Below are 13,699 nucleotides of genomic sequence, written 5' to 3' on the forward strand. Positions count from 1 at the left end.
AAGAATGATTGTTAAACAATGTCCTAAATGTGTTATCTTAGCCCCAGTCCCACACTTGGGAGTTAATCCCAGAGGATTAGTCCCTTATAGCATCTGGCAAATGGATATAACACATTATGCAGAATTTGGAAAGCTTAAATATTTACATGTATGCATAGACACCTGCTCTGGATATATTTTTGCTTCCCTGCAAACAGGAGAAGCCTCTAGAAATGTTATCGATCATTGTATACTAGCTTTCAGTGCTATGGGACTGCCCAAAACCATTAAGACAGACAATGGCCCTTCCTACGTGGGGAGGAATTTTTCTTTCTTTTGCAATAATTTTGGCATAGTTCACAAAACCAGCATTCCTTATAATCCTATGGGCCAAGGTATTGTTGAACGTGCCCATCGTACTATCAAAAACTGGCTTTTCAAGACCAAAGGAGGAATTCTCTTTCCTCAGAGATCTCCAAAGGCACATCTGGCATTTGTCCTTTTTATTTTGAACTTTCTGCAGATCAATATTAATAATCGTTCAGCAGCGGACCGACATTGGCATACTGAATCAGCCAATTCCCACGCTATGGTACGGTGGAGGGATCTGCTCACTAATACGTGGTTTGGTCTGGACCCGGTCCTGGTTTGGTGCAGAGGTTCTGTTTGCGTGTTTTCCCAAGCCGAAGAAGAGGCTCGCTGGCTACCAGAAAGATTGGTACGACAGATTGATTCGGAGAAGCCGATGCCTTAAGATATGCTCCTCCCAGCCAGTTTTGCCTTGATAGATTTTTTTTTTTTTACTTCGCCAGTTTTGTGTGTGTGTGTGTGTGTATGTGTATGTTCGTCTGCTTTGGAAAACTGCTAATACCTGCTTTTCCCGATCAAAGCAGGGGGGACAGGCAAATCCCGAGAATTGCCTGAATCCTGCTAATTGACCAGCTTCTCAAGAAAAACCTGCTTATCTGATTCAAGCAGTAAAAACTTTCGTGACCGGTTTTATATTTGCTAGATCAGGCATCTCCCGAGAAAGCTTGGTCCACGCTCAGCCTCCAGGCTTTCAAAGGTTAATTCCGTTCTCCAGAGGCTTCTAGGAATTGATTTGCATCGCCCTGACATTAATTCCTGGCGACCGAGCTCTGGCTTCCAGCTGCACCTCACCCCACTCAGCCTCCAGGCTTTCAAAGGTTAATTTAGTTCTTCAGAGGCATTAAGGAACTGATTTGCATCATCCTGAGATCAGCTCCTGGCAACGAGCTCTGGCTTCCAGCTGCTCCACACCCTGCCCTACTGAATCCAGCACCTGACTGAAAGAGTTACGTCAGCCATCTTCGGAGATTATGATCGGTCCTTGGACCTTGGGTTTTGCGGACGAGCCTTGGCATTCTACATGGAGGATGGTGCATTCTTATGACCCTTTTCTGGCTGGGAGGTCACCCTAGGCTGGCACGTGGATGATGGCTGTCTGGGTTACAGACGTTTCTTGGCCTGGATTTCCCACTGTGCGTAATCGCCTTGGAGGGTGGAGCCAGAAGGTGTTATGTGCTTTTTGTTACCCATGTATTTGTGTCGAGATCTATTCGCATTTCCCTACATCATTTTAAATCAAATTAGGGTGAAATGTACTGTTCCTGCTGACCTCATCGGGACTCCCGAGGCAGCAGCCCTGCTCGGCTCATCAGGTGTTTGGAGACAGCTCCAGTGATTAAGCCAGAACTGGCAGCCCAGAATTCAAAAAGAACTAAAACTTTAATCCGCTTTCCTGCCTGGAGCCCTCGCTTGCAGGGGCTTGTTTACATGACTGATATGTACTGATGTGCTTTTTCCCTGTTCTCATTTATATGCTAAAAGACATAAGATTGTTTTTTCTTAGGTATAAATATACCGATTCACTAAGTAAAGATCACGCCTTGATAAGCATCTACTTGGCGTCTTCCTTGTGTCTCCTAACCTGCTTATGTTCACAGAATCTCAACTTCCCCGTTCGTGAATCACCCACGTTTAGAAGGAAACTGCGGGCTGGCTTCCTTCAACCAGGAAATGGGGGTTAGCTATAAATGAGAGTTCAAAAAGTAATCCCGAATGCAAGGACCCTGTTGTGCCCATGACAAAAACAAATTAGCACAATATATTTCCAGAAATTCAGCCCTACAAAGTATAATAGATAGAAAATGGCAACACAAAGAGGGAAACTACATCTTAGAAAAAGCAAGAAAGTAATCCACTTTCAACAAACCCAAAAGAAGATAGCCACACAACCATAAAAATAAGATCAAAAATAACAGGAAGCTACAATCACTATTCCTTAATATCTCTTAACATCAGTGGACTCAATTCTCCAATACAAAGACATAGTCTAACAGACTGGATATGTAAACAGGACCCAGCATTTTGCTGCATACAGGAAATGCACCTCAATGTCAGAGACAGACACTACCTCGGTGTAAAGGGCAGGAAAACAATTTTCCAAGCAAATGGTCCCAAGAAACAAGCTGGAGTAGCCATTCTAATATCAAATAAAATCAACTCTCAACCAAAAGTTATCAAAAAGGATAATGAAGGAAACTTCATACTCATCAAAGGAAAAAATCTACCAAGATGAACTCTCAGTTCTGAACATCAATGTTCCAAATGCAAGGGCACCCACATTCATAAAAGTAACTGTACCAAAGCTCAAAACACACATTGCACCACATACAATAATAGTAGGAGACTTCAACACCCCACTCTCAGTAATGGACAGATCATGGAAAAACAAACTAAACAGAGACACAATACCAACAAGAACAACCGAACATGGAAGAAGAGAACATGGACGTTGAACAATGCCCGACTCAATGATAACTTGGTCAAGGAAGAAATAAAGAAAAGAATTAAAGGCTTTTTAGAATTTAATGAAAATGAAGACACATCATAGCAAAACTTATGGGACACAACAAAAGCAGTGGTAAGAGGAAAACCCATAGCTCTAAGTGCCTCCAAATAGAAACTGGATAGATCAAACATTTGCAACTTGACAGCACATCTGAAAGCTCTAGAACAAAAAGAAGCAAATACACTCAAGAGGAGTAGACAGCAGGAAATAATTAAACTCAGGGCTGAAATCAAGTAAATAGAAAAAAAAGAACTATACAAGGAATCAACAAAACCAGAAACTGGTTCTTTGAGAAAAACAACAAGATAGATTAAACCATTAGCCAGTCTAACCAGAGGGCACAGAGCCAGTATTCAAATTAATAAAATCAGAAATGAAAATGGAGACATAACAATGAAATATATCTTAAAATAATTATTCTGTTTGTTGAATATTAACAGTTGAAAATACAAAAATCATGTTCTATAAACATCATGGAAATATTATTGATAATTTTTCTCACCGTGGTTGTAATTAACATTTTCTTAATATTTAACTTTAAAGAGTTTTTGCTATTTTGAAAATTTTACTATATTAATCCTGCTAATCCATGAGCATGGGAGATCTTTCCATCTTCTGAGATCTTGTAATCCCCATCAAAATTCCAACTCAATTCTTCAAAGAGTTAGAAAGAGCAATTTGCAAATTCATTGGAATAACAAAATACCTAGAATAGCAAAAACTATTCTCAACAATAGTTGAGAATAACTCAACTTTTGGGGGAATTGCCATCCCGGACCTCAAACTATACTACAGAGCAACTGTGATAAAAACTGCATGGTACTGGCACAGTGACAGGCAAGTGGAACAATGGAATAGAATTGAAGACCTAGAAATGAATCCACATACATATGGTCACTGGATCTTTGACAAAGGAGCTAAAATGATCCAGTGAAAAAGGACAGCATTTTCAACAAATGGTGCTGGCTCAATTGGCTGTTAACACTTAGAATAATGCAAATTGATCCATTCCTATCTCCTCTTACAAAGCTCAAGTGCAAATGGATCAAGGACCTCCACATAAAACCAGATACACTGAAACTAATAGAAAAGAAAGTGGTTTAGAGCTTCGAGAACATGGGCACAGGGAAATATTTCCTGAATAGAACACCAATAGCTTGTGCTCTAAGATCAAGAATCAACAAATGGGACCTCATAAAATTGCAAAGCTTCTGTAAGGCAAAGAACACTGTCAATAGGGCAAAATGGCAACCAACAGATGGGGGAAAGATTTTTACCAATCCTACATCTGATAAAGGGCTAATATCCCATATATACAAAGAACTCAAGAAGTTAGACTTCAGAGAACTATATAATCCTATTAAACCCTATTAAAAAATAGGGTACAGAGCTAAACAAAGAATTCTCAACTGAGGAATACAGAACGGCTGAGAAGTACCTAAAGAAATGTTCAACATCCTTAGTCATCAGGGAAATGCAAATCAAAACAACCCTGAGATTCCTCCTCACACCAGTCAGAATGGCTAGGATAAAAAACTCAGGTGACAGCAGATGCTGGAGAGGTTTCATTGCTGGTGGGATTGCAAACTGGTACAACCACCCTGGAAATCAGTTTGGCAGTTCCTCAGGAAATTGGACACAGTACTGCCTGAGGACCCAGATATATTACTCCTGGGCATATACCCTGAACATGCTCCAACATGTAGTAAGGACACATGCTCCACTATGTCCATAGCAGCCTTATTTATAATAGCCAGAAGCTGGGAAAAACCCCAGATGTCCTTCAACAGAGGAATGAATACAGAAAATGTAATACATTTACACAATGGAGTACTACTCAGCTATTAAAAACAATGAATTTATGAAATTCTTAGGGAGATGGATAGATCTGGGGAATATTATCCTGAGTGAGGTAACCCAATCACAAAAGAACACACATAGTATACACTCGATGATAAGTGGATATTAGCCCAGAAGCTCGGAATACCCAAGATACAATCCACAAACAACAAGAAACTCAAGAAGAAAGAAGAACAAAGTGTTCATACTTCGATCCTTCTTAGAAGGGGGAACAAAATACCCAGGGAAGGAGTTGCAGAGACAAACTATGGACCAGAGACTGAAAGAAGGACAATCCAGAGACTCTTCCACATGGGGAATCCTTCCCATATTCAGTCACCAAACCCAGATACTATTGTGGATGCCAACAAGTGCTGGCTGACAGGAGCCTGATATAGCTGTCTCCTGAGAGGCTCTGCCAGTGCCCAACTAAGACAGAAGTAGAGGCTCACAGGCATCCATTGGCCTGAGGACAGGGTCCCCAATGAAGAAGCTAGAGAAAGGACCCAAGGAGCTGAAGGGGTTTGCAGCCCCTTAAAAGGAACAATAATATGAACTAAATAGTACCCTCAGAGCTCCCAGGCACTAAACCACCAACCAAAGCAAATACATGGTGAAACTCATGGCCCCAGCTGTATATGTATAGCAGAGGATGGCCTAATTGGTCATCAATGGGAGGAGAGGCCCTTGGTCCTGTGAAGGCTCTATGTCCCAGTGTAGGGGAATGCCAGGGCCAGGAAGCGGGAGAGGGTAGGTTAGTGAACAGGGGGAGGGGGGAGGGAATAGTGGGTTTTTTTGGATGGGAAACTGGGAAAGGGTATATCATTTGGATTGTAAATAAAGATAATATCTAATAAAAAATGAACAGCAGGGAAAAAAGAAAATTTTAAATATACTTACAAAATAATTTCTCTCCTAATAGCACTGATCATCTTTTTAAAGCAAACTTATAATTAGACAATGTACACAGATATGTGTTTTAGATACTCTCTCACTATGTCACATGGTGTCATATCAGGGCTTTTGAATATATTTCTTAATGATTCATTCTTAATATTTTATGTTCTTTTATTATGCTTAATTCCCAAAGAATATTTTGAATGTTTTCAAACAATTTAGTATTCAATATTAGATATAGAACACTTAGATATAGATTGTATTAAATGTTCATTAATGATATTTTTAGGGTATAAAAGGATATGACTGTAAAAGTTGAGCAAAATATTCAATATCATTAATATGTTTGTTGTATAAAATGCATTTAAATAATGAAAAAAATTAAGGAAAAAAAAAGACATAAACACTGGACATTCAAACTGCAAAGTCATCTACAAACATACCCACAAACACACGAAACTCTTTTGATATGCATATATTTGATCAATAACTAGGCTTTCCTTTGTTTTAGGCTATTTTTAGTTATTAAATCTTAAAAACTCTTTCTCATACTTGTTCACTGCTTCAGTTACTACTGTACACTAACTGATACTTATAATCTACTAGAGAGTAATGTTACAGAAGGCTTTTATGTTGCTGGAGATATTCAATTATACACCCTCAGCTCCAAGATAGATCTTTTTAAGACACAACAGTAAGAAATCATCTTCCAAACAACTCCGAATGAAACTGTCATCCAGTGAAAAACAATACAGCACAGGAAGCAGTTTTGTACATAGAATATATATTCAAGTGAATATTAGTCAAAATGATTACATTTGTAAAGTAGAATTTCATAGTCGTATGTCTTTGAAGCAACAGGAAAAAAGATAAGCATACATTGTGATTTTCAAAAAGAGTAGAAAATGTGTAACTTTTAAGCAGTGACTTGTTAGATTTTAATGCCAGTAGATGACTAACATAACAACAAAATAACAAGATGTCCTCTTCTAAACTTAAAAGAAAATAACACCAAGAAAAGAAGAACAACGAGAAGCAATAGTAACCATGTCATCTGTGGCACCTTCAGGATGACCAGCAATCTGAACACAGTTCTAAGGATGTGGATGGGTGTCTAGTGCTTTGTCAGCCTGGCAGGTTTGTGTTCAACCATCCGTGTCTGGATACTAAGGTTGGGACCACTCCATTGATGAAGAATGCCATGAAGATGAGTGCGAATCCAGGATCTCCTTCCTGCTCTGGAGACCTCAAACCTGAGGAGAGGAATGTCATAATGATGAGCAGGAGAATGTCCAAAGCCTCTTTGTCTACAATGTGTAAATGTGACTTCTCTTGGAGCAAAGTTGGAGACCTGCTTGGCCAGAAGGTAAAACCAGAGGCCTGTTAAATAAAGATGCTAGTATAGAGACACCATGTAATGAGAAAGTAATGTCTGAACTACCCTTGGCAAGAGGGTTTGAAGTTTGGAGTTTGAAGATCCAATTATTCAGAAATAGCATGTAGGCACTATTGATGGACTCGTTGTCATATAGAGATTGTCCCCAACACTAATCAGAGATATATGAATACTGGTCAGAGGTGAGAGGAGAGGGGCATGGGGAAGGAATGAGACCCTAAGAGCCATGTAAAATATACAAGACTCCAAGGGTCAGAGGGGAAATACATGAGGGCCTCCTTGGGAGAAATTGGAAATCTGAATGCCCTTCAGAGAGGTAAAGCAGCATGTTTGGGTGGGTAGAGTTTAAATTATCATACTCTTTCTTTGACATGAGATCAAAGTCCCAGCCTACCTCATGCAGTGATGAACATTCCAGGTACTGCCTTCTCAGGTAGCAGCTCCACATCAGAGACTAGAGCATCTGTCCACTGTAGTGAATGTGGTGTTGTGTCAGGCAGCAGTCTGAGCATTCATCAAAAAACCTGGCTGACAGTTCCATGCTGGCTCTCATTCTTAAGAATATGTTCATCTGCTAAGTCTAGGTATGAAATGTGGGGAACACATCATTTTAGTTTCAGCCTTGAAGCAATGAGCTTCTGTTCTGGGCTGTCCTTCCCAAGGTCTGGCAGGAGTACTTTAAGCTTGAGTGGCCTGGAGGTCCCTTTGGGTGGATTGAAATATTACAGGGCCTAAAATTTGGAGGGGTATGTCTAAGTCTCTGCATCAGAAGAGGACAATGCAAAGTCCTCCTTGGTTAGAAAGGTATATTTAAAAGCTGCTTGGGGAAAATGAGATCTAAGTTCCCTGGGAACTCAGAGGCAGCAGATTGGAATAACTTTGATCAAAACAGAAGTATCTGAGGTGCAATTAAATAGACTTAGGAAGTCCATTCCCACAGGGGCATATTTAGAAGGTCTGAGAACCCTTTGGATATTGTTGGACTGTAGCTCTCTTTTAGAACAGGCAGGACTTGTGGATCCTTTTGTGAGAAGAGGGATATTTCGGGTATAATTAAGGAAAGGGAATATTCTAAAAGCCAATTCAGTAAAAGAGGGTACTCAGACTTCTTTGGATAGGTGGAGGCATATCCAGTTTTCCTGTCTGCCGAAAAGGAATTGTTTCTGCCTCTCTGGGGACAGATGATAGATCTAAGATGCTCTAAAGTAGAAGGATGAGATAGGAGCTACCCAGGATTGTGTGGAATTGTCTCAGCCACTCTTACTTTTACGTCTGCAGCCCTATTGAGTAGAAGTTGAACATTGATTGATACCTTGAGAATAATAGGGCATTCCAGGCACTCACTCCTTCATGAGATCCAAAATTGAAAATACAGTCTAGAATACACATCATCTGAATGTCTGTGGTAAGCATGACAGCAGTCTTAGAAGTCTTCTAAGAGGGTACAATGCAATAGTCTAAGTTTTAGTGTTTTCCTCAAATATATATCCATCTACACCTTCCTCTGCATGGAGGACAAGATGTCTCTAAGGGAACACAACGAAAACAGTAAACTGATTTGTCTTTGCCTTACGTGCTTCTGTTTCAGACTTCAGTCCAGAGGGCTCTGAGATCTCTTAGGTCAGAACAGTGCTTCCCAGGCCACTGAAATTAGAAGTTGTAGGTAGGAGATGCACTGGGAAGATGGGGACCTGTGGGATTTCCTGGATCACACAGGCCAGGTCTACAGCACTCTCTGTCGAGAATATCTAAATCTTTAAGTGTAAGATGAGGGAGGAGGTTGCGCAGCTTTGCACAGAAGTAGGACTGTTATGCCCTTCATCAAAGAAAGAGATAATGTGCAAGACTTCATGGGAATAAGGGTGTTGAAGCACTCTCGTCATAAGCAGGATTTCTGTGCAAAGGTGAAATTCTGTATCTATTTGCCAGAGGGGTAAAATCTCTGGCTATTTTCAATAAAATAGGAAAGACCATTTTGCAGTGGAGAAAATATACCTTGTAGAGCAGAAGATGTTCCAGATCAGCTTCCAATTCTTTTCCAGTATTTAGAATATCCATATATTTTGTGTGCTGTGTGAAAATCCAGGTAGCAATTGCTACATTATTCCAACAGGTTGGATGGTTATCTTTCTGTTATGAAGCCTCTGGTCAGATGAGATAAGTCCTAGGCTCCTTTCTTCAGTGGACAAATGTCTCAGAATATATGTAGCATGAAGAAGTTTTGAAGTAATCCTAGACAGTTGAGATGTAGCAGACATACAAAGTCAATAGAACAAAATCTATTGACATGTTACAATAGAGGGTAGGCATGAGTCCCCTTGGGAAAAAGGAAATATTTCAGCCCAATGTGGGCATTAGAAGACTTTATTGCCTATTAGACAGAGGGGAAAGATGAGATATTTATGAGTAGATGTGGAGTGCCTGAGGCTCCCATAGGCAGAGGGAGAGGCACTGAAGCCCTGCTATGACAGGATGACATTTACAGACCTCTTGGACAGAGGGTGTGGATTTGACAACCACTGGAACAAAAGGAGTCATTCTGATGCCCCTTTCAGATGAGGTGTTGGATGTGAGACACAGTTACGTGGAATTTTTGTGCCCTCCTTTATCAGGAAGTGAATGGTTTGGAATCATTCTTGGTCAGAGAGGGTAATTATTGAGGACCTTTTTAACTGGAAGTGGAGTTTGGAGCCTGGGGCAGGTAGAGATGATCTCAGGCACTGTCAGTCTTACAAGATAGATACTGGGCCCTCTCAGATACAGAGGGTACATTTGACATATAGTCGACAGAAATTGGTGGTCTAAGCATTGATGTGGAGGAATAGAAGATTAAAGGAGACTTAGAGTTTGCATGAAGTCCCAAGACCTCTTTAAGGATAAGTGGCCATTCTACCTTGAGCAGGGGAGGTAGGTCTGCTTCACAGTTTAGAAGATTCCCATCTTCAGTTACACTGTGGTAGGCCTGGCAGCAATCCAAGCATTATGTATCAGTCATCGTTCAGAATCTAAGTCCTCTTGAAACTTATCATAAGTTATATGAGTGTGTACATGAAGGATGGGATGAAGGACAGATGACCTAAGTTTCAGGCTCTGTTAATGCAGGGCAGAACTAAGTGAAGTCCCTTTGGTCACACATATATCTCCCTAGAGGCCATGTTAGAGGGAAATGATCTAAAGCACATGATTGGAGGGTTATGTGTTAGGTCCATTTGTAGTTGGAGGATTCTCTCAGGACACTTTGATCTTGGTACCCTCAGGAAAAAATTCTGAGGTCCCAATAGTATAACTGACCTTGGACAGAGAAGGAAGGTTTATTTGTAATAGCAGAAAGACCTAAAAGGGACCTATCCTGAGTAAAGTGATGATGACCAAAGGGGATGGTGTGAGATGCCTGGAAAATAGGTGCAATTTGAGTAGCAAGAATGCTGGAGGCAGAAGGATTTTCAGATGCTTTAGAAGAAATGGAAGATATCAGATATGTTTGGGCTAATGGCACAAGTTCCAGACATTTTTAGATGTATTTTTAGATGTAGATTTTCCCTTAGACCCTTGGTAACATAAAGGAGGTTGTGTAGTTCTGAAATCTGATTTGCAAAATAACAAATCACCTTGAGTATGGGGAAAATGTTCTGGAGCACTTGAGAGAAATGAAAATATTTCCTGAAGCCCGGGGGCAGATGATGAACATACTAGAGATTTTGGGTAGACAGAGAAGGCCCCTGAGCATTTTGGAAAGATGTGGAATGTACAGCATGCCCTTTGCTAGACTGGCAACTTTCCACAGTCCCTTGGTCATTTGTGGAACATTACAAGGCATTTAGGACAGACACAAAAGTTGTGGGACTCACCTGAGGAGAATTTGTAGCTTTGATGTTTCTTCAGCAGCAGGAGATGATGCAAGCCCGCTTTTTGCCTCCTTTGAAGTTCTGAGGCCTTCTTTGTCAGGAGGATCAACTCTTAACCTGTTTTTTCTAGAAACTGGATGGCTGGGGACCACTTTGGCAGAGGGAAAATGTCTACTATTTTCCCCCAGAGAAGTCATGTGAAAGAGACCCTTTTGTGTAGATGGAGATAATTGTAAAGCACCCGGTCCAGGTATGGTAGATCCTATGGCCTCTTGCTCAGATGGGGAAGGTCTTGTGTCTGGTGTACCTATGCAAGTCTTGACTGTGGCTTCAGAATGAGGGGCAGGTACTAGAGCTACCTGTGTAGATGTGGCCTCTCCTAGAGCATCATGAACATATGTGAGAGGTCTAGGAGCCTCATGGGCAGGTAGGGAAGTTTCTAGAACTCCTTGTGTACTAGTGGAAGTGCCAAGAATATATCCTTCAGCTGGAGAAGGGGATAACACCTTTTGTATAGAAGTGTCAGGTTTCATAGCCAACTTGATGGGCAAAACAGGTTTCAAGGCCCCTGTGGAAGATAAGTTAGAATCCAGAGAATTTGGGGTATTTTGAAGGTGTTCTGGAGACATTTGTGGGCATGGAGATCAACCAAGGGAACTTTGTGCAGATGGGTAAGAGTCTATAGCATCTTGTGTAGTTGGAGAAGATGGCTGAGACTCTTGAGGTGTTAGGGAAGTTCCCATAGCCTCCTGTGAAGTTTGAGGAGGTCCTGTGGATTTTTATGAGTAGGTGGAATCCAAGGAATCCCCTTTTTTCCTTTTTCTTTTTTATTAGATGTTTTCTTTATTTAAAGTAGCTCCTTTCCCAGGCTCCCCTCCAAAAGAAAAAAAAATAAAATAAAATAAGAAATAAAATAAAATTAAGAAAACCCCCCCCAAACTAAAACAATCCTCTGTTCCCTCCCTCCTCCCCCTGCATACCACCCCACCCTTTCCTGCTTCCTGTCCCTGACATTTCCCTACACTGGAGCATAGAACCTTCACAGGGCCAAGGTCCTCTCCTCCCATTGATGTCCAACTAAGCCATCCTTTGTTATACATATGCAGCTGGAACCGTGAGTCCCACCATGTGTACTCTTTGGTTGGAGTTTTAGTCGCTGGGATCTCTGAGGGTTCTAGTGAGTTCATTTTGTTGTTCATCCTAAGGAGCTGCAAACCCTTCAGCTCCTTGGCTCCTTTCTCTAGCTCCTTCATTGGGGAGCCTGTACTCAGTCCAATCGAAGGCTATGAGCCTCTACTTCTGCATTAGTCGGGTACTGTCCCATGAAAGGATTTTCAGAGATGGGACCTATGGAGTAGAGGCCGAAGGAAGGACAATTCAGAGACTACTCCACCTGGGAATCCTTTCCATATTCAATAGACACTATTGTGGATGACAGCAAGTGCTGGCTGAAAGGAGCCTGATATAGCTATCTCCTGAGAGGCTCTGACAGTACCCGACTAATACAGAATTAGAGGCTTCAGCCATCCATTGGACTGAGTACAGGGTCTCCAGTGAAGGAGCTAGAGAAAGGACACAAGGAGCTGAAGGGTTTGCAGGTCCTTATGACTAACAAAAATATGAACTAACTAGTACCCTCAGAGTTCCCAGGGACTAAAATTCCAACCAAAGCATACACATGGTGGGACTCATGGCTCCAACAGCATTTGTATAGCAGAGGATGGCCTAGTAGGTCATCAATGGGAGGAGAGGACCTTGGTCCTGTGAAGGTACTATGCCCCAGTGTAGGGGAATGCCAGGGCCAGTAAGCAGGATAGGGTGGGATGGTGAGCAGGGGGAAGTAGGTGGGAACAGGAGTTTGTTTTTGTTTTTGTTTTTATTTATTTATTTAATTTTCTTTTTTTTTCTTTTTTCTTTTGGAGAACCTGGAAAAGGAGATACTGGGGGACCAGCGGGACCAGGCACAGAGGAACTCTGCCAGCCCAGTGAGTTGGGTTCATTCCAGTCTGTCTGGGCTGGTGTCCAGAGCAGACCTTGGGCACAAGCTCTGCAGCCAGTCCCACAACACCCAGAGGAAGCTCCACTCCCAGGCACTTGGACACACCCAGGATCAGAAGTGAGGAGGAACCAACACCTGTCCCAACACTGGGAGCAACTGGGACCAGGGGGACCAAGCACACGGGTTCTCGGCCAGCCCAATGACTCGGGTTCCTTCTGGTCTGTCTGGGCTGGAGTCTAGAGTAGACCTTAGGTGCAAGCTCCACAGCCAGTCCCACAACACACAGAGAAAGCCCCACTCCCAGGTGATCTAACAAGTCCAGGATCACAGGATCCCAGAATCACAGGATTACAGAGACAGCTTGACTTTGAGGAGTCCTAACACAACCAGGATCACAGGAAGGACAGGCTCCAGTCAGATTTAGCAAGGGCAGGTAGCACTAGAGTTAAACAGATGGCGGGGGGCGGGGAGGGCAAGCATAAGAAAATAAACAACCCAAACCAAGGTCACTTGCCATCATCAGAACCCAATTCTCCTACCATAGCAAGTCCTGGACACACAATCACACCAGAAACACAAGATTCAGATCTAAAATCACTTATCATGATGATGATACAGGACCTTAAGAAAGACATAAATAGCACCCTCAAAGAAATACAGGAGAACACAGGTAAACAGCTAGAAGCTCTTAAAGAGGAAACACAAAAATCCCTTAAAGAACTACAGGAGAACACAATCAAACAGGTGAGGGAAATGAGCAAAACCATCCAGAATCTAAAAATGGAAATAGAAACAATTTGTATCCTGGAGATACAAAACCTAGGAAAGAAATTAGGAGTCACAGATGCAAGCATCACCAACAGAATACA

General features: G+C 41.7%; 1 long non-coding RNA gene across 1 annotated transcript; it reads right to left on the reverse strand.

Annotated features, from left to right (window-relative positions):
• Positions 1-6,050: 6,050 nt before the first annotated feature.
• Positions 6,051-8,508, reverse strand: LOC116074903. Its single transcript, XR_004112336.1, has 2 exons — positions 8,331-8,508; positions 6,051-7,490 (listed from the first exon to the last, which is right to left on the reverse strand). It is a non-coding gene; the product is annotated as an uncharacterized LOC116074903 (long non-coding RNA).
• Between the last annotated feature and the right edge of the window lie 5,191 nt (positions 8,509-13,699).

The sequence above is a fragment of the Mastomys coucha genome, unplaced genomic scaffold, assembly GCF_008632895.1.
Source record: "Mastomys coucha isolate ucsf_1 unplaced genomic scaffold, UCSF_Mcou_1 pScaffold3, whole genome shotgun sequence".
NCBI classification, from domain to species: domain Eukaryota; kingdom Metazoa; phylum Chordata; class Mammalia; order Rodentia; family Muridae; genus Mastomys; species Mastomys coucha.